The sequence below is a fragment of the Hyla sarda genome, chromosome 4 (assembly GCF_029499605.1).
Source record: "Hyla sarda isolate aHylSar1 chromosome 4, aHylSar1.hap1, whole genome shotgun sequence".
NCBI classification, from domain to species: domain Eukaryota; kingdom Metazoa; phylum Chordata; class Amphibia; order Anura; family Hylidae; genus Hyla; species Hyla sarda.
In genome coordinates, this window is record NC_079192.1 from 68,672,827 (window position 1) to 68,691,783 (window position 18,957).

Consider the following 18,957-nt stretch of genomic DNA (forward strand, 5'->3'; position numbering starts at 1 on the left):
AAAGCACGCTTTTTAAAAAAAAACATATCATCACGTTTCCCCACCGGTGGCTATCCCCAGTGGACTCCTAAGCCAGGGATATTGGTTTCCAGTCCCATCTGGGGTGCTTGCTTTTCTTCACTCTTTAAGGTAACCAAGGGTGTGTTTTAGTTTTGTTAAATGTGTTCCACTGTCTTCTCTAATAATTCATGTCCAAGTTGCTTGTAAAGTCGATCTCGCAAAAACCAGATCTGATACTGATCATAGAAAGCACGCTTTTTAAAATAACATATCATCACGTTTCCCCACTGGTGGCTAGCCCCAGTGGACTCCTAAGCCAGGGATAGTGGGTTCCAGTCCCATCTGGGGTGCTTGCTTTTCTTCCCTCTTTAAGGTAACAAAGGGTGTGTTTTAGTTTCATTAAATGTGTTCCACTGTCTTCTCTAATAATTCATGTCCAAGTTGCTTGTAAAGTCGATCTCGCAAAAACCAGATCTGATACTGATCATAGAAAGCACGCTTTTTAAAATAACATATCATCACGTTTCCCCACAGGTGGCTAGCCCTAGTGGACTCCTAAGCCAGGGATAGTGGGTTCCAGTCCCATCTGGGGTGCTTGCTTTTCTTCCCTCTTTAAGGTAACAAAGGGTGTGTTTTAGTTTCATTAAATGTGTTCCACTGTCTTCTCTAATAATTCATGTCCAAGTTGCTTGTAAAGTCGATCTCGCAAAAGCCAGATCTGATACTGATCATAGAAAGCACCCTTGTAAAGCAGGCTTGTGAAGCACATGCAAAGCTCCAGTGGCGCAATCGGGCAGCGCGCGGTACTTATAAAGCAGTAACTGTTGAGCAATGCCGAGGTTGTGAATTCGAGCCTCACCTGGAGCATTCTTTTCTAACCTTTATTGTTATATAAAAACTGCAGAAGGGCAGCAAAGTCTTTTACCCGTTTTCCATGTATTGCAAGCAAATTATCAAAACGACACAACAAAAGAAGTTCTCGCTCTCGTCCTAAGAAAGCAGGCACGTTATTAAGATTGTTTTCCCGATTGGAAAACAAACGCTAAAAGACCAGCCTTGATAACTTTTTAACATGAGAATATTTGATTGTAAACTAACTATCATCATACTGCAAACATCCAGCCCCAGTGGCCTAATGGATAAGGCACTGGCCTCCTAAGCCAGGGATTGTGGGTTCGAGTCCCATCTGGGGTGTATGCTTTCCTTCTCTATACCAGGTATCCATCAATGAGTTTTAGTTCAAGATAAAATGTGATTGATTGGCTTCTCTAATGATTCTCTTCCTTGTGAATTCAATCTTGCAAAATCTGGTACCATGCTTATCATGGAAACAATCCATCTGTAGCCATTCAATGCCTTCTGGCTGCTGTTGGAATGAGACAACAAAGGAAAGCCTCGCTCTTGACGAAAGCAAGCAAGCACACGATTAAGATTGTTTTCCGCATCTAAAGGTAAACAGCAAAAGACCATCCTTGATTACTCAATCACAATAGAAATTTTGCTTTTTAAAAAAACATATCATCATGTTTCCCCACAGGTGGCTAGCCCCAGTGGACTCCTAAGCCAGGGATAGTGGGTTCCAGTCCCATCTGGGGTGCTTGCTTTTCTTCCCTCTTTAAGGTAACCAAGGGTGTGTTTTAGTTCTGTTAAATGTGTTCCACTGTCTTCTCTGATAATTCATGTCCAAGTTGCTTGTAAAGTCGATCTCGCAAAAGCCAGATCTGATACTGATCACAGAAAGCACGCTTTTTAAAAAAAACATATCATCACGTTTCCCCACAGGTGGCTAGCCCCAGTGGACTCCTAAGCCAGGGATAGTGGGTTCCAGTCCCATCTGGGGTGCTTGCTTTTCTTCATTCTTTAACCCCTTCATGACCCAGCCCATTTTCACCTTCATGACCTGGGCATTTTTTGAAAATCTGACCACTGTAACTTTAAACATTAATAACTCTGGGATGCTTTTACTTATCATTCTGATTCCGAGATTGTTTTTTCGTGACATATTCTACTTTATTTTATTGGTAAAATTTCACTGATATTTGTATCCTTTCTTGGTAAAAAATCTAAAAATTTCATGAAAATTTTGAAAATTTAGCATTTTTCTAACTTTGAAAGTCTCTGCTTGAAAGGAAAATGGATATTCCAAATAAATTACATATTGATTCACATATACAATATGTCTACTTTGTGTTTGCATCATAAAGTTGACAAGTTTTCACTTTTGAAAGACATCAGAGGGCTTCAAAGTTCCGCAGCAATTTTCCAATTTTTCTCAAGATTTTCAAAATCTTAATTTTTCAGGGCCCAGTTCAGGTTGGAAGTGGATTTTAAGGATCTTCATATTAGAAATACCCCATAAATGACCCCATTATAAAAACTGCACCCCCCAAAGTATTCAAAATGACATTCAGTAAGTGTTTTAACCCTTTAGGTGTTTCACAGGAATAGCAGCAAAGTGAAGGAGAAAATTCTAAATCTTCATTTTTTACACTCGCATTTTCTTGTAGACCCAATTTTTTAATTTTTACAAGGGGTAAAAGGAGAGAAATCACCCTAAAATTTGTAACCCAATTTCTCTCGAGTAAGGAAATACCTCATATGCGTATGTAAAGTGTTCGGCGGGCGCAGTAGAGGGCTCAGAAGGGAAGGAGCGACAAGGGGATTTTGGAGAGTGAGTTTTTCTGAAAGGGTTTTTGGGGGGCATGTCCCATTTAGGAAGCCCTTATGGTGCCAGAACAGTGGACCCCCCCACATGTGACCCCATTTTGGAAACTATACCCCTCATGGAATGTAATAAGGGGTGCAGTGAGCATTTACACCCCACTGGCGTTTGACAGATATTTGAAACGGTGGACTGTGCAAATCAAAAATTTTATTTTTCATTTTCACAGACCACTGTTCCAAAAATCTGTCATACACCAGTGGGGTGTAAATGCTCACTGCACCCCTTATTACATTCCGTGAGGGGTGTAGTTTCCAAAATGGGGTCACATATGGATATTTATTGTTTTGCGTTTGTCAGAACTGCTGTAACAATCAGCCACCCCTGTGCAAATCGCCTCAAATGTACATGGTGCACTCTCCCTTCTGGGCCTTGTTGTGCGCCCTCAGAGCACTTTGCACCCACATATGGGGTATCTCCGTACTCAGGAGAAATTGCGTTACAAATTTTGAGGGTCTTTTTTCCCTTTTACCTCTTGTGAAAATGAAAAGTATAGGGCAACACCAGCATGTCAGTGTAAAAAATTTATTTTTTTACACTAACATGCTGGTGTAGACCCCAACTTCACCTTTTCATAAGGGGTTAAAGAAGAAAAAGCCCCCCAAAATTTGTAAGGCAATTTCTCCCGAGTACGGCGATACCCCATATGTGTCCCAAAACTGTTGCCCTGAAATACGACAGGGCTCCAAAGTGAGAGAGCGCCATGCGCATTTGAGGCCTGAATTAGGGATTTGCATAGGGGTGGACATAGGGGTATTCTATGCCAGTGATTCCCAAACAGGGTGCCTCCAGCTGTTGCAAAACTCCCAGCATGCCTGGACAGTCAATGGCTGTCCGGCAATACTGGGAGTTATTATTTTGCAAAAGCTGGAGGCTCCGTTTTGGAAACAGTAGCGTACCAGACGTTTTTCATTTTTTGGGGGGAGGGGGGCTGTGTAGGGGTATGTGTATATGTAGTGTTTTTTACTTTTTATTTTAGGTTAGTGTCAGTGTAGTGTAGTGTTTTTAGGGTACAGTCACATGGGCAGAGGTTCACAGCAAGTTTGCCGCTGGAAGTTTGAGCTGCAGCGCAAAATTTGCGCCATCTCAAACTTGCAGCACTCACTGTAAACCTCCGCCCATGTGAGTGTACCCTGTACATTCACATTGGGGGGAGGGGGCAAACATCCAGCTGTTGCAAACTCCGAGCATGCCCTTTGGCTGTCCGTGCATGCTGGGAGTTGTAGTTTTGCAACAGCTGGAGGAACACTGGTTTGGAAACACTAAGTTAAGTAATAAACTTTCAAGTGTTTTGCAACCAAACTTAGTGTTTCCAAACCAGTGTGCCTCCAGCTGTTGCAAAACTACAACTCCCAGCATGCATGGTCTGTCAGTGCATGCTGGGAGTTATAGTTTTGCAACAATTGCAACAGCTGGAGGCACTGAGGTAGGAAACGGACAATGTTTCCCAACTAGTGTGCCTCCAGATGTTGCAAAACTACAACTCCCAGCATGCCCAGACTGCCAAGGCATGCTGGAAGTTGTAGTTCGGCAATATCTGAAGGATCAGATGTTGCTGAACTACAACTTCCAGCATGCCTGGGCAGTCTGGGCATGCTGGGAGTTGTAGTTTTGCAACATCTGGAGGTCCACAGTTTGGAGACCACTGTATAATGGTCTCCAATCTGTGCTCTTCCAGATGTTAGAGAACTACAACTCCCAGCATGCCTGGACAGACTGAGCATGCTGAGATTTGTAGTTTTGCAACATCTGGAAGAGCACAGATTGGAGACCATTATACAGTGGTCTCCAAACTGTGGACCTCCAGATGTTACAAAACTACAACTCCCAGCATGCCCAGAAAGCCAAAGGCTGTCTGGGCATGCTGGGAGTTGCAGTTTTGAAACTCTCAGAGGCAGCAGTGAGATCGCTTTACGGCGATCTCACTGCTGCCAATGAAGATGCTGCACTGCTGCCGGAAACTCACCTCCGAGACGCAGCGCAGCTAGGACCGCATGGAGGACGTCGGGACCGCACGGAGGACGCCGGGACCGCTCGGGACACCGCTCCGACGGGTAAGTGACGCCGGGGGACGGGTCAGGGGCACTAAGCAGAGCGGTGTGTGTCCCGATCCCCGTGATCGGAACTCACACACCGCGCTGCTAAGTATTTTCATAGCGAAACGCTGCTATCAGCTAGTCAGATTTGACCAGCTGATAGCAGCGATCGCTGGGGGGGGGGTGGGGGACGAAACCCCCCGTGGTCGCACGGTAAGATGGCTGGCTATCAGTGATAGCCACCATCTTTCCGGGCGCTGCGGGGTGCCGCGAGTAGCGGCAGTAATATCCATGACGTACCTGTATGTCATGGGTCGGGAACACCTTGCCACCCATGACGTACAGGTATGTCATAGGTCGGGAAGGGGTTAAGGTAACCAAGGGTGTGTTTTAGTTTTGTTAAATGTGTTCCACTGTCTTCTCTAATAATTCATGTCCAAGTTGCTTGTAAAGTCGATCTCGCAAAAACCAGATCTGATACTGATCATAGAAAGCACGCTTTTTAAAATAACATATCATCACGTTTCCCCACAGGTGGCTAGCCCCAGTGGACTCCTAAGCCAGGGATAGTGGGTTCCAGTCCCATCTGGGGTGCTTGCTTTTCTTCCCTCTTTAAGGTAACAAAGGGTGTGTTTTAGTTTCATTAAATGTGTTCCACTGTCTTCTCTAATAATTCATGCCCAAGTTGCTTGTAAAGTCGATCTCGCAAAAGCCAGATCTGATACTGATCATAGAAAGCACCCTTGTAAAGCAGGCTTGTAAAGCAGGCTTGTGAAGCACGTGCAAAGCTCCAGTGGCGCAATCGGTCAGCGCGCGGTACTTATAAAGCAGTAACTGTTGAGCAATGCCGAGGTTGTGAGTTCGAGCCTCACCTGGAGCATTCTTTTCTAACCTTTATTGTTATATAAAAACTGCAGTAGGGCAGCAAAGTCTTTTACCCGTTTTCCATGTATTGCAAGCAAATTATCAAAACGACACAACAAAAGAAGTTCTCGCTCTCGTCCTAAGAAAGCAGGCACGTTATTAAGATTGTTTTCCCGATTGGAAAACAAACGCTAAAAGACCAGCCTTGATAACTTTTTAACATGAGAATATTTGATTGTAAACTAACTATCATCATACTGCAAACATCCAGCCCCAGTGGCCTAATGGATAAGGCACTGGCCTCCTAAGCCAGGGATTGTGGGTTCGAGTCCCATCTGGGGTGTATGCTTTCCTTCTCTATACCAGGTATCCATCAATGAGTTTTAGTTCAAGATAAAATGTGATTGATTGGCTTCTCTAATGATTCTCTTCCTTGTGAATTCAATCTTGCAAAATCTGGTACCATGCTTATCATGGAAACAATCCATCTGTAGCCATTCAATGCCTTCTGGCTGCTGTTGGAATGAGACAACAAAGGAAAGCCTCGCTCTTGACGAAAGCAAGCAAGCACACGATTAAGATTGTTTTCCGCATCTAAAGGTAAACAGCAAAAGACCATCCTTGATTACTCAATCACAATAGAAATTTTGCTTTTTAAAAAAACATATCATCATGTTTCCCCACAGGTGGCTAGCCCCAGTGGACTCCTAAGCCAGGGATAGTGGGTTCCAGTCCCATCTGGGGTGCTTGCTTTTCTTCCCTCTTTAAGGTAACCAAGGGTGTGTTTTAGTTCTGTTAAATGTGTTCCACTGTCTTCTCTAATAATTCATGTCCAAGTTGCTTGTAAAGTCGATCTCGCAAAAGCCAGATCTGATACTGATCACAGAAAGCATGCTTTTTAAAAAAAACATATCATCACGTTTCCCCACAGGTGGCTAGCCCCAGTGGACTCCTAAGCCAGAGATAGTGGGTTCCAGTCCCATCTGGGATGCTTGCTTTTCTTCCCTCTTTAAGGTAACCAAGGGTGTGTTTTAGTTTCGTTAAATGTGTTCCACTGTCTTCTCTAATAATTCATGTCCAAGTTGCTTGTAAAGTCGATCTCGCAAAAACCAGATCTGATACTGATCATAGAAAGCACGCTTTTTAAAATAACATATCATCACGTTTCCCCACAGGTGGCTAGCCCTAGTGGACTCCTAAGCCAGGGATAGTGGGTTCCAGTCCCATCTGGGGTGCTTGCTTTTCTTCCCTCTTTAAGGTAACAAAGGGTGTGTTTTAGTTTCATTAAATGTGTTCCACTGTCTTCTCTAATAATTCATGTCCAAGTTGCTTGTAAAGTCGATCTCGCAAAAGCCAGATCTGATACTGATCATAGAAAGCACCCTTGTAAAGCAGGCTTGTGAAGCACATGCAAAGCTCTAGTGGCGCAATCGGTCAGCGCGTGGTACTTATATAGCAGTAACTGTTGAGCAATGCCGAGGTTGTGAGTTCGAGCCTCACCTGGAGCATTCTTTTCTAACCTTTATTGTTATATAAAAACTGCAATAGGGCAGCAAAGTCTTTTACCTGTTTTCCATGTATTGAAAGCAAATTATCAAAACGACACAACAAAAGAAGTTCTCGCTCTCGTCCTAAGAAAGCAGGCACGTTATTAAGATTGTTTTCCCGATTGGAAAACAAACGCTAAAAGACCAGCCTTGATAACTTTTTAACATGAGAATATTTGATTGTAAACTAACTATCATCATACTGCAAACATCCAGCCCCAGTGGCCTAATGGATAAGGCACTGGCCTCCTAAGCCAGGGATTGTGGGTTCGAGTCCCATCTGGGGTGTATGCTTTCCTTCTCTATACCAGGTATCCATCAATGAGTTTTAGTTCAAGATAAAATGTGATTGATTGGCTTCTCTAATGATTCTCTTCCTTGTGAATTCAATCTTGCAAAATCTGGTACCATGCTTATCATGGAAACAATCCATCTGTAGCCATTCAATGCCTTCTGGCTGCTGTTGGAATGAGACAACAAAGGAAAGCCTCGCTCTTGACGAAAGCAAGCAAGCACACGATTAAGATTGTTTTCCGCATCTAAAGGTAAACAGCAAAAGACCATCCTTGATTACTCAATCACAATAGAAATTTTGCTTTTTAAAAAAACATATCATCATGTTTCCCCACAGGTGGCTAGCCCCAGTGGACTCCTAAGCCAGGGATAGTGGGTTCCAGTCCCATCTGGGGTGCTTGCTTTTCTTCCCTCTTTAAGGTAACCAAGGGTGTGTTTTAGTTCTGTTAAATGTGTTCCACTGTCTTCTCTAATAATTCATGTCCAAGTTGCTTGTAAAGTCGATCTCGCAAAAGCCAGATCTGATACTGATCACAGAAAGCATGCTTTTTAAAAAAAACATATCATCACGTTTCCCCACAGGTGGCTAGCCCCAGTGGACTCCTAAGCCAGAGATAGTGGGTTCCAGTCCCATCTGGGATGCTTGCTTTTCTTCCCTCTTTAAGGTAACCAAGGGTGTGTTTTAGTTTCGTTAAATGTGTTCCACTGTCTTCTCTAATAATTCATGTCCAAGTTGCTTGTAAAGTCGATCTCGCAAAAACCAGATCTGATACTGATCATAGAAAGCACGCTTTTTAAAATAACATATCATCATGTTTCCCCACAGGTGGCTAGCCCCAGTGGACTCCTAAGCCAGGAATAGTGGGTTCCAGTCCCATCTGGGGTGCTTGCTTTTCTTCCCTCTTTAAGGTAACCAAGGGTGTGTTTTAGTTCTGTTAAATGTGTTCCACTGTCTTCTCTAATAATTCATGTCCAAGTTGCTTGTAAAGTCGATCTCGCAAAAGCCAGATCTGATACTGATCATAGAAAGCACCCTTGTAAAGCAGGCTTGTGAAGCACATGCAAAGCTCCAGTGGCGCAATTGCAGCGCGCAGTACTTATAAAGCAGTAACTGTTGAGCAATGCCGAGGTTGTGAGTTCGAGCCTCACCTGGAGCATTCTTTTCTAACCTTTATTGTTATATAAAAATTGCAGTAGGGCAGCAAAGTCTTTTACCCGTTTTCCATGTATTGCAAGCAAATTATCAAAACGACACAACAAAAGAAGTTCTCGCTCTCGTCCTAAGAAAGCAGGCACGATATTAAGATTGTTTTCCCGATTGGAAAACAAACGCTAAAAGACCAGCCTTGATAACTTTTTAACATGAGAATATTTGATTGTAAACTAACTATCATCATACTGCAAACATCCAGCCCCAGTGGCCTAATGGATAAGGCACTGGCCTCCTAAGCCAGGGATTGTGGGTTCGAGTCCCATCTGGGGTGTATGCTTTCCTTCTCTATACCAGGTATCCATCAATGAGTTTTAGTTCAAGATAAAATGTGATTGATTGGCTTCTCTAATGATTCTCTTCCTTGTGAATTCAATCTTGCAAAATCTGGTACCATGCTTATCATGGAAACAATCCATCTGTAGCCATTCAATGCCTTCTGGCTGCTGTTGGAATGAGACAACAAAGGAAAGCCTCGCTCTTGACAAAAGCAAGCAAGCACACGATTAAGATTGTTTTCCGCATCTAAAGGTATACAGCAAAAGACCATCCTTGATTACTCAATCACAATAGAAATTTTGCTTTTTTAAAAAACATATCATCATGTTTCCCCACAGGTGGCTAGCCCCAGTGGACTCCTAAGCCAGGAATAGTGGGTTCCAGTCCCATCTGGGGTGCTTGCTTTTCTTCCCTCTTTAAGGTAACCAAGGGTGTGTTTTAGTTCTGTTAAATGTGTTCCACTGTCTTCTCTAATAATTCATGTCCAAGTTGCTTGTAAAGTCGATCTCGCAAAAGCCAGATCTGATACTGATCATAGAAAGCACGCTTTTTAAAAAAAAACATATCATCACGTTTCCCCACCGGTGGCTATCCCCAGTGGACTCCTAAGCCAGGGATAGTGGGTTCCAGTCCCATCTGGGGTGCTTGCTTTTCTTCACTCTTTAAGGTAACCAAGGGTGTGTTTTAGTTTTGTTAAATGTGTTCCACTGTCTTCTCTAATAATTCATGTCCAAGTTGCTTGTAAAGTCGATCTCGCAAAAACCAGATCTGATACTGATCATAGAAAGCACGCTTTTTAAAATAACATATCATCACGTTTCCCCACAGGTGGCTAGCCCCAGTGGACTCCTAAGCCAGGGATAGTGGGTTCCAGTCCCATCTGGGGTGCTTGCTTTTCTTCCCTCTTTAAGGTAACAAAGGGTGTGTTTTAGTTTCATTAAATGTGTTCCACTGTCTTCTCTAATAATTCATGTCCAAGTTGCTTGTAAAGTCGATCTCACAAAAGCCAGATCTGATACTGATCATAGAAAGCACCCTTGTAAAGCAGGCTTGTGAAGCACATGCAAAGCTCCAGTGGCGCAATCGGTCAGCGCGCGGTACTTATAAAGCAGTAACTGTTGAGCAATGCCGAGGTTGTGAGTTCGAGCCTCACCTGGAGCATTCTTTTCTAACCTTTATTGTTATATAAAAACTGCAGTAGGGCAGCAAAGTCTTTTACCCGTTTTCCATGTATTGCAAGCAAATTATCAAAACGACACAACAAAAGAAGTTCTCGCTCTCGTCCTAAGAAAGCAGGCACGTTATTAAGATTGTTTTCCCGATTGGAAAACAAACGCTAAAAGACCAGCCTTGATAACTTTTTAACATGAGAATATTTGATTGTAAACTAACTATCATCATACTGCAAACATCCAGCCCCAGTGGCCTAATGGATAAGGCACTGGCCTCCTAAGCCAGGGATTGTGGGTTCGAGTCCAATCTGGGGTGTATGCTTTCCTTCTCTATACCAGGTATCCATCAATGAGTTTTAGTTCAAGATAAAATGTGATTGATTGGCTTCTCTAATGATTCTCTTCCTTGTGAATTCAATCTTGCAAAATCTGGTACCATGCTTATCATGGAAACAATCCATCTGTAGCCATTCAATGCCTTCTGGCTGCTGTTGGAATGAGACAACAAAGGAAAGCCTCACTCTTGACGAAAGCAAGCAAGCACACGATTAAGATTGTTTTCCGCATCTAAAGGTAAACAGCAAAAGACCATCCTTGATTACTCAATCACAATAGAAATTTTGCTTTTTAAAAAAACATATCATCATGTTTCCCCACAGGTGGCTAGCCCCAGTGGACTCCTAAGCCAGGGATAGTGGGTTCCAGTCCCATCTGGGGTGCTTGCTTTTCTTCCCTCTTTAAGGTAACCAAGGGTGTGTTTTAGTTCTGTTAAATGTGTTCCACTGTCTTCTCTAATAATTCATGTCCAAGTTGCTTGTAAAGTCGATCTCGCAAAAGCCAGATCTGATACTGATCACAGAAAGCATGCTTTTTAAAAAAAACATATCATCACGTTTCCCCACAGGTGGCTAGCCCCAGTGGACTCCTAAGCCAGAGATAGTGGGTTCCAGTCCCATCTGGGATGCTTGCTTTTCTTCCCTCTTTAAGGTAACCAAGGGTGTGTTTTAGTTTCGTTAAATGTGTTCCACTGTCTTCTCTAATAATTCATGTCCAAGTTGCTTGTAAAGTCGATCTCGCAAAAACCAGATCTGATACTGATCATAGAAAGCACGCTTTTTAAAATAACATATCATCACGTTTCCCCACAGGTGGCTAGCCCTAGTGGACTCCTAAGCCAGGGATAGTGGGTTCCAGTCCCATCTGGGGTGCTTGCTTTTCTTCCCTCTTTAAGGTAACAAAGGGTGTGTTTTAGTTTCATTAAATGTGTTCCACTGTCTTCTCTAATAATTCATGTCCAAGTTGCTTGTAAAGTCGATCTCGCAAAAGCCAGATCTGATACTGATCATAGAAAGCACCCTTGTAAAGCAGGCTTGTGAAGCACATGCAAAGCTCTAGTGGCGCAATCGGTCAGCGCGTGGTACTTATATAGCAGTAACTGTTGAGCAATGCCGAGGTTGTGAGTTCGAGCCTCACCTGGAGCATTCTTTTCTAACCTTTATTGTTATATAAAAACTGCAGTAGGGCAGCAAAGTCTTTTACCTGTTTTCCATGTATTGAAAGCAAATTATCAAAACGACACAACAAAAGAAGTTCTCGCTCTCGTCCTAAGAAAGCAGGCACGTTATTAAGATTGTTTTCCCGATTGGAAAACAAACGGTAAAAGACCGGCCTTGATAACTTTTTAACATGAGAATATTTGATTGTAAACTAACTATCATCAAGCTGCATACATCCAGCCCCAGTGGCCTAATGGATAAGGCACTGGCCTCCTAAGCCAGGGATTGTGGGTTCAAGTCCCATCTGGGGTGTATGCTTTCCTTCACTATACCAGGTATCCATCAATGAGTTTTAGTTCAAGATAAAATGTGATTGATTGGCTTCTCTAATGATTCTCTTCCTTGTGAAGTCAATCTTGCAAAATCTGGTACCATGCTTATCATGGAAACAATCCATCTGTAGCCATTCAATGCCTTCTGGCTGCTGTTGGAATGAGACAACAAAGGAAAGCCTCGCTCTTGACAAAAGCAAGCAAGCACACGATTAAGATTGTTTTCCGCATCTAAAGGTATACAGCAAAAGACCATCCTTGATTACTCAATCACAATAGAAATTTTGCTTTTTAAAAAAACATATCATCATGTTTCCCCACAGGTGGCTAGCCCCAGTGGACTCCTAAGCCAGGAATAGTGGGTTCCAGTCCCATCTGGGGTGCTTGCTTTTCTTCCCTCTTTAAGGTAACCAAGGGTGTGTTTTAGTTCTGTTAAATGTGTTCCACTGTCTTCTCTAATAATTCATGTCCAAGTTGCTTGTAAAGTCGATCTCGCAAAAGCCAGATCTGATACTGATCATAGAAAGCACGCTTTTTAAAAAAAAACATATCATCACGTTTCCCCACCGGTGGCTATCCCCAGTGGACTCCTAAGCCAGGAATAGTGGGTTCCAGTCCCATCTGGGGTGCTTGCTTTTCTTCCCTCTTTAAGGTGTGTTTTAGTTCTGTTAAATGTGTTCCACTGTCTTCTCTAATAATTCATGTCCAAGTTGCTTGTAAAGTCGTTCTCGCAAAAGCCAGATCTGATACTGATCATAGAAAGCACGCTTTTTAAAAAAAAACATATCATCACGTTTCCCCACCGGTGGCTATCCCCAGTGGACTCCTAAGCCAGGGATAGTGGGTTCCAGTCCCATCTGGGGTGCTTGCTTTTCTTCACTCTTTAAGGTAACCAAGGGTGTGTTTTAGTTTTGTTAAATGTGTTCCACTGTCTTCTCTAATAATTCATGTCCAAGTTGCTTGTAAAGTCGATCTCGCAAAAACCAGATCTGATACTGATCATAGAAAGCACGCTTTTTAAAATAACATATCATCACGTTTCCCCACAGGTGGCTAGCCCCAGTGGACTCCTAAGCCAGGGATAGTGGGTTCCAGTCCCATCTGGGGTGCTTGCTTTTCTTCCCTCTTTAAGGTAACAAAGGGTGTGTTTTAGTTTCATTAAATGTGTTCCACTGTCTTCTCTAATAATTCATGTCCAAGTTGCTTGTAAAGTCGATCTCGCAAAAGCCAGAACTGATACTGATCATAGAAAGCACCCTTGTAAAGCAGGCTTGTGAAGCACATGCAAAGCTCCAGTGGCGCAATCGGTCAGCGCGCGGTACTTATAAAGCAGTAACTGTTGAGCAATGCCGAGGTTGTGAGTTCGAGCCTCACCTGGAGCATTCTTTTCTAACCTTTATTGTTATATAAAAACTGCAGTAGGGCAGCAAAGTCTTTTACCCGTTTTCCATGTATTGCAAGCAAATTATCAAAACGACACAACAAAAGAAGTTCTCGCTCTCGTCCTAAGAAAGCAGGCACGTTATTAAGATTGTTTTCCCGATTGGAAAACAAACGCTAAAAGACCAGCCTTGATAACTTTTTAACATGAGAATATTTGATTGTAAACTAACTATCATCATACTGCAAACATCCAGCCCCAGTGGCCTAATGGATAAGGCACTGGCCTCCTAAGCCAGGGATTGTGGGTTCGAGTCCCATCTGGGGTGTATGCTTTCCTTCTCTATACCAGGTATCCATCAATGAGTTTTAGTTCAAGATAAAATGTGATTGATTGGCTTCTCTAATGATTCTCTTCCTTGTGAATTCAATCTTGCAAAATCTGGTACCATGCTTATCATGGAAACAATCCATCTGTAGCCATTCAATGCCTTCTGGCTGCTTTTGGAATGAGACAACAAAGGAAAGCCTCGCTCTTGACGAAAGCAAGCAAGCACACGATTAAGATTGTTTTCCGCATCTAAAGGTAAACAGCAAAAGACCATCCTTGATTACTCAATCACAATAGAAATTTTGCTTTTTAAAAAAACATATCATCATGTTTCCCCACAGGTGGCTAGCCCCAGTGGACTCCTAAGCCAGGGATAGTGGGTTCCAGTCCCATCTGGGGTGCTTGCTTTTCTTCCCTCTTTAAGGTAACCAAGGGTGTGTTTTAGTTCTGTTAAATGTGTTCCACTGTCTTCTCTAATAATTCATGTCCAAGTTGCTTGTAAAGTCGATCTCGCAAAAGCCAGATCTGATACTGATCACAGAAAGCATGCTTTTTAAAAAAAACATATCATCACGTTTCCCCACAGGTGGCTAGCCCCAGTGGACTCCTAAGCCAGAGATAGTGGGTTCCAGTCCCATCTGGGATGCTTGCTTTTCTTCCCTCTTTAAGGTAACCAAGGGTGTGTTTTAGTTTCGTTAAATGTGTTCCACTGTTTTCTCTAATAATTCATGTCCAAGTTGCTTGTAAAGTCGATCTCGCAAAAACCAGATCTGATACTGATCATAGAAAGCACGCTTTTTAAAATAACATATCATCACGTTTCCCCACAGGTGGCTAGCCCTAGTGGACTCCTAAGCCAGGGATAGTGGGTTCCAGTCCCATCTGGGGTGCTTGCTTTTCTTCCCTCTTTAAGGTAACAAAGGGTGTGTTTTAGTTTCATTAAATGTGTTCCACTGTCTTCTCTAATAATTCATGTCCAAGTTGCTTGTAAAGTCGATCTCGCAAAAGCCAGATCTGATACTGATCATAGAAAGCACCCTTGTAAAGCAGGCTTGTGAAGCACATGCAAAGCTCTAGTGGCGCAATCGGTCAGCGCGTGGTACTTATATAGCAGTAACTGTTGAGCAATGCCGAGGTTGTGAGTTCGAGCCTCACCTGGAGCATTCTTTTCTAACCTTTATTGTTATATAAAAACTGCAGTAGGGCAGCAAAGTCTTTTACCTGTTTTCCATGTATTGTAAGCAAATTATCAAAACGACACAACAAAAGAAGTTCTCGCTCTCGTCCTAAGAAAGCAGGCACGTTATTAAGATTGTTTTCCCGATTGGAAAACAAACGGTAAAAGACCGGCCTTGATAACTTTTTAACATGAGAATATTTGATTGTAAACTAACTATCATCAAGCTGCATACATCCAGCCCCAGTGGCCTAATGGTAAGGCACTGGCCTCCTAAGCCAGGGATTGTGGGTTCAAGTCCCATCTGGGGTGTATGCTTTCCTTCACTATACCAGGTATCCATCAATGAGTTTTAGTTCAAGATAAAATGTGATTGATTGGCTTCTCTAATGATTCTCTTCCTTGTGAAGTCAATCTTGCAAAATCTGGTACCATGCTTATCATGGAAACAATCCATCTGTAGCCATTCAATGCCTTCTGGCTGCTGTTGGAATGAGACAACAAAGGAAAGCCTCGCTCTTGACAAAAGCAAGCAAGCACACGATTAAGATTGTTTTCCGCATCTAAAGGTATACAGCAAAAGACCATCCTTGATTACTCAATCACAATAGAAATTTTGCTTTTTAAAAAAACATATCATCATGTTTCCCCACAGGTGGCTAGCCCCAGTGGACTCCTAAGCCAGGAATAGTGGGTTCCAGTCCCATCTGGGGTGCTTGCTTTTCTTCCCTCTTTAAGGTAACCAAGGGTGTGTTTTAGTTCTGTTAAATGTGTTCCACTGTCTTCTCTAATAATTCATGTCCAAGTTGCTTGTAAAGTCGATCTCGCAAAAGCCAGATCTGATACTGATCATAGAAAGCACGCTTTTTAAAAAAAAACATATCATCATGTTTCCCCACCGGTGGCTATCCCCAGTGGACTCCTAAGCCAGGAATAGTGGGTTCCAGTCCCATCTGGGGTGCTTGCTTTTCTTCCCTCTTTAAGGTAACCAAGGGTGTGTTTTAGTTCTGTTAAATGTGTTCCACTGTCTTCTCTAATAATTCATGTCCAAGTTGCTTGTAAAGTCGATCTCGCAAAAGCCAGATCTGATACTGATCATAGAAAGCACGCTTTTTAAAAAAAAAAAAACATATCATCACGTTTCCCCACCGGTGGCTATCCCCAGTGGACTCCTAAGCCAGGGATAGTGGGTTCCAGTCCCATCTGGGGTGCTTGCTTTTCTTCACTCTTTAAGGTAACCAAGGGTGTGTTTTAGTTTTGTTAAATGTGTTCCACTGTCTTCTCTAATAATTCATGTCCAAGTTGCTTGTAAAGTCGATCTCGCAAAAACCAGATCTGATACTGATCATAGAAAGCACGCTTTTTAAAATAACATATCATCACGTTTCCCCACAGGTGGCTAGCCCCAGTGGACTCCTAAGCCAGGGATAGTGGGTTCCAGTCCCATCTGGGGTGCTTGCTTTTCTTCCCTCTTTAAGGTAACAAAGGGTGTGTTTTAGTTTCATTAAATGTGTTCCACTGTCTTCTCTAATAATTCATGTCCAAGTTGCTTGTAAAGTCGATCTCGCAAAAGCCAGATCTGATACTGATCATAGAAAGCACCCTTGTAAAGCAGGCTTGTGAAGCACATGCAAAGCTCTAGTGGCGCAATCGGTCAGCGCGTGGTACTTATATAGCAGTAACTGTTGAGCAATGCCGAGGTTGTGAGTTCGAGCCTCACCTGGAGCATTCTTTTCTAACCTTTATTGTTATATAAAAACTGCAGTAGGGCAGCAAAGTCTTTTACCCGTTTTCCATGTATTGTAAGCAAATTATCAAAACGACACAACAAAAGAAGTTCTCGCTCTCGTCCTAAGAAAGCAGGCACGTTATTAAGATTGTTTTCCCGATTGGAAAACAAACGGTAAAAGACCGGCCTTGATAACTTTTTAACATGAGAATATTTGATTGTAAACTAACTATCATCAAGCTGCATACATCCAGCCCCAGTGGCCTAATGGATAAGGCACTGGCCTCCTAAGCCAGGGATTGTGGGTTCAAGTCCCATCTGGGGTGTATGCTTTCCTTCACTATACCAGGTATCCATCAATGAGTTTTAGTTCAAGATAAAATGTGATTGATTGGCTTCTCTAATGATTCTCTTCCTTGTGAAGTCAATCTTGCAAAATCTGGTACCATGCTTATCATGGAAACAATCCATCTGTAGCCATTCAATGCCTTCTGGCTGCTGTTGGAATGAGACAACAAAGGAAAGCCTCGCTCTTGACAAAAGCAAGCAAGCACACGATTAAGATTGTTTTCCGCATCTAAAGGTATACAGCAAAAGACCATCCTTGATTACTCAATCACAATAGAAATTTTGCTTTTTAAAAAAACATATCATCATGTTTCCCCACAGGTGGCTAGCCCCAGTGGACTCCTAAGCCAGGAATAGTGGGTTCCAGTCCCATCTGGGGTGCTTGCTTTTCTTCCCTCTTTAAGGTAACCAAGGGTGTGTTTTAGTTCTGTTAAATGTGTTCCACTGTCTTCTCTAATAATTCATGTCCAAGTTGCTTGTAAAGTCGATCTCGCAAAAGCCAGATCTGATACTGATCATAGAAAGCACGCTTTTTAAAAAAAAACATATCATCACGTTTCCCCACCGGTGGCTATCCCCAGTGGACTCCTAAGCCAGGAATAGTGGGTTCCAGTCCCATCTGGGGTGCTTGCTTTTCTTCCCTCTTTAAGGTGTGTTTTAGTTCTGTTAAATGTGTTCCACTGTCTTCTCTAATAATTCATGTCCAAGTTGCTTGTAAAGTCGTTCTCGCAAAAGCCAGATCTGATACTGATCATAGAAAGCACGCTTTTTAAAAAAAAACATATCATCACGTTTCCGCACCGGTGGCTATCCCCAGTGGACTCCTAAGCCAGGGATAGTGGGTTCCAGTCCCATCTGGGGTGCTTGCTTTTCTTCACTCTTTAAGGTAACCAAGGGTGTGTTTTAGTTTTGTTAAATGTGTTCCACTGTCTTCTCTAATAATTCATGTCCAAGTTGCTTGTAAAGTCGATCTCGCAAAAACCAGATCTGATACTGATCATAGAAAGCACGCTTTTTAAAATAACATATCATCACGTTTCCCCACAGGTGGCTAGCCCCAGTGGACTCCTAAGCCAGGGATAGTGGGTTCCAGTCCCATCTGGGGTGCTTGCTTTTCTTCCCTCTTTAAGGTAACAAAGGGTGTGTTTTAGTTTCATTAAATGTGTTCCACTGTCTTCTCTAATAATTCATGTCCAAGTTGCTTGTAAAGTCGATCTCGCAAAAGCCAGAACTGATACTGATCATAGAAAGCACCCTTGTAAAGCAGGCTTGTGAAGCACATGCAAAGCTCCAGTGGCGCAATCGGTCAGCGCGCGGTACTTATAAAGCAGTAACTGTTGAGCAATGCCGAGGTTGTGAGTTCGAGCCTCACCTGGAGCATTCTTTTCTAACCTTTATTGTTATATAAAAACTGCAGTAGGGCAGCAAAGTCTTTTACCCGTTTTCCATGTATTGCAAGCAAATTATCAAAACGACACAACAAAAGAAGTTCTCGCTCTCGTCCTAAGAAAGCAGGCACGTTATTAAGATTGTTTTCCCGATTGGAAAACAAACGCTAAAAGACCAGCCTTGATAACTTTTTAACATGAGAATATTTGATTGTAAACTAACTATCATCATACTGCAAACATCCAGCCCCAGTGGCCTAATGGATAAGGCACTGGCCTCCTAAGCCAGGGATTGTGGGTTCGAGTCCCATCTGGGGTGTATGCTTTCCTTCTCTATACCAGGTATCCATCAATGAGTTTTAGTTCAAGATAAAATGTGATTGATTGGCTTCTCTAATGATTCTCTTCCTTGTGAATTCAATCTTGCAAAATCTGGTACCATGCTTATCATGGAAACAATCCATCTGTAGCCATTCAATGCCTTCTGGCTGCTTTTGGAATGAGACAACAAAGGAAAGCCTCGCTCTTGACGAAAGCAAGCAAGCACACGATTAAGATTGTTTTCCGCATCTAAAGGTAAACAGCAAAAGACCATCCTTGATTACTCAATCACAATAGAAATTTTGCTTTTTAAAAAAACATATCATCATGT

At 42.6% G+C, this 18,957-nt stretch overlaps 19 non-coding genes across 19 annotated transcripts; all 19 read left to right on the plus strand.

Moving 5' to 3' along the window:
* The first annotated feature begins 774 nt into the window (after positions 1-774).
* Positions 775-867, plus strand: TRNAI-UAU (transfer RNA isoleucine (anticodon UAU)). The gene is given in 2 exon segments: positions 775-812; positions 832-867. It is a non-coding gene; the product is annotated as a tRNA-Ile (tRNA).
* Positions 868-1,121: 254 nt separating this feature from the next.
* On the plus strand, positions 1,122-1,194 carry TRNAR-CCU (transfer RNA arginine (anticodon CCU)). The gene has a single exon. It is a non-coding gene; the product is annotated as a tRNA-Arg (tRNA).
* Positions 1,195-5,545: 4,351 nt separating this feature from the next.
* TRNAI-UAU (transfer RNA isoleucine (anticodon UAU)) lies at positions 5,546-5,638 on the plus strand. The gene is given in 2 exon segments: positions 5,546-5,583; positions 5,603-5,638. It is a non-coding gene; the product is annotated as a tRNA-Ile (tRNA).
* Positions 5,639-5,892: 254 nt separating this feature from the next.
* Positions 5,893-5,965, plus strand: TRNAR-CCU (transfer RNA arginine (anticodon CCU)). Its single transcript has one exon. It is a non-coding gene; the product is annotated as a tRNA-Arg (tRNA).
* A 1,072-nt stretch (positions 5,966-7,037) lies between these two features.
* Positions 7,038-7,130, plus strand: TRNAI-UAU (transfer RNA isoleucine (anticodon UAU)). The gene is given in 2 exon segments: positions 7,038-7,075; positions 7,095-7,130. It is a non-coding gene; the product is annotated as a tRNA-Ile (tRNA).
* Positions 7,131-7,384: 254 nt separating this feature from the next.
* Positions 7,385-7,457, plus strand: TRNAR-CCU (transfer RNA arginine (anticodon CCU)). Its single transcript has one exon. It is a non-coding gene; the product is annotated as a tRNA-Arg (tRNA).
* Positions 7,458-8,874: 1,417 nt separating this feature from the next.
* TRNAR-CCU (transfer RNA arginine (anticodon CCU)) lies at positions 8,875-8,947 on the plus strand. Its single transcript has one exon. It is a non-coding gene; the product is annotated as a tRNA-Arg (tRNA).
* Positions 8,948-10,020: 1,073 nt separating this feature from the next.
* Positions 10,021-10,113, plus strand: TRNAI-UAU (transfer RNA isoleucine (anticodon UAU)). The gene is given in 2 exon segments: positions 10,021-10,058; positions 10,078-10,113. It is a non-coding gene; the product is annotated as a tRNA-Ile (tRNA).
* Positions 10,114-10,367: 254 nt separating this feature from the next.
* On the plus strand, positions 10,368-10,440 carry TRNAR-CCU (transfer RNA arginine (anticodon CCU)). The gene has a single exon. It is a non-coding gene; the product is annotated as a tRNA-Arg (tRNA).
* A 1,072-nt stretch (positions 10,441-11,512) lies between these two features.
* TRNAI-UAU (transfer RNA isoleucine (anticodon UAU)) lies at positions 11,513-11,605 on the plus strand. Its single transcript is given in 2 exon segments — positions 11,513-11,550; positions 11,570-11,605. It is a non-coding gene; the product is annotated as a tRNA-Ile (tRNA).
* Positions 11,606-11,859: 254 nt separating this feature from the next.
* On the plus strand, positions 11,860-11,932 carry TRNAR-CCU (transfer RNA arginine (anticodon CCU)). Its single transcript has one exon. It is a non-coding gene; the product is annotated as a tRNA-Arg (tRNA).
* A 1,309-nt stretch (positions 11,933-13,241) lies between these two features.
* On the plus strand, positions 13,242-13,334 carry TRNAI-UAU (transfer RNA isoleucine (anticodon UAU)). The gene is given in 2 exon segments: positions 13,242-13,279; positions 13,299-13,334. It is a non-coding gene; the product is annotated as a tRNA-Ile (tRNA).
* A 254-nt stretch (positions 13,335-13,588) lies between these two features.
* TRNAR-CCU (transfer RNA arginine (anticodon CCU)) lies at positions 13,589-13,661 on the plus strand. The gene has a single exon. It is a non-coding gene; the product is annotated as a tRNA-Arg (tRNA).
* A 1,072-nt stretch (positions 13,662-14,733) lies between these two features.
* On the plus strand, positions 14,734-14,826 carry TRNAI-UAU (transfer RNA isoleucine (anticodon UAU)). Its single transcript is given in 2 exon segments — positions 14,734-14,771; positions 14,791-14,826. It is a non-coding gene; the product is annotated as a tRNA-Ile (tRNA).
* Positions 14,827-15,080: 254 nt separating this feature from the next.
* TRNAR-CCU (transfer RNA arginine (anticodon CCU)) lies at positions 15,081-15,152 on the plus strand. Its single transcript has one exon. It is a non-coding gene; the product is annotated as a tRNA-Arg (tRNA).
* A 1,323-nt stretch (positions 15,153-16,475) lies between these two features.
* Positions 16,476-16,568, plus strand: TRNAI-UAU (transfer RNA isoleucine (anticodon UAU)). The gene is given in 2 exon segments: positions 16,476-16,513; positions 16,533-16,568. It is a non-coding gene; the product is annotated as a tRNA-Ile (tRNA).
* A 254-nt stretch (positions 16,569-16,822) lies between these two features.
* Positions 16,823-16,895, plus strand: TRNAR-CCU (transfer RNA arginine (anticodon CCU)). Its single transcript has one exon. It is a non-coding gene; the product is annotated as a tRNA-Arg (tRNA).
* Positions 16,896-18,204: 1,309 nt separating this feature from the next.
* TRNAI-UAU (transfer RNA isoleucine (anticodon UAU)) lies at positions 18,205-18,297 on the plus strand. Its single transcript is given in 2 exon segments — positions 18,205-18,242; positions 18,262-18,297. It is a non-coding gene; the product is annotated as a tRNA-Ile (tRNA).
* Positions 18,298-18,551: 254 nt separating this feature from the next.
* On the plus strand, positions 18,552-18,624 carry TRNAR-CCU (transfer RNA arginine (anticodon CCU)). Its single transcript has one exon. It is a non-coding gene; the product is annotated as a tRNA-Arg (tRNA).
* Positions 18,625-18,957: the final 333 nt, after the last annotated feature.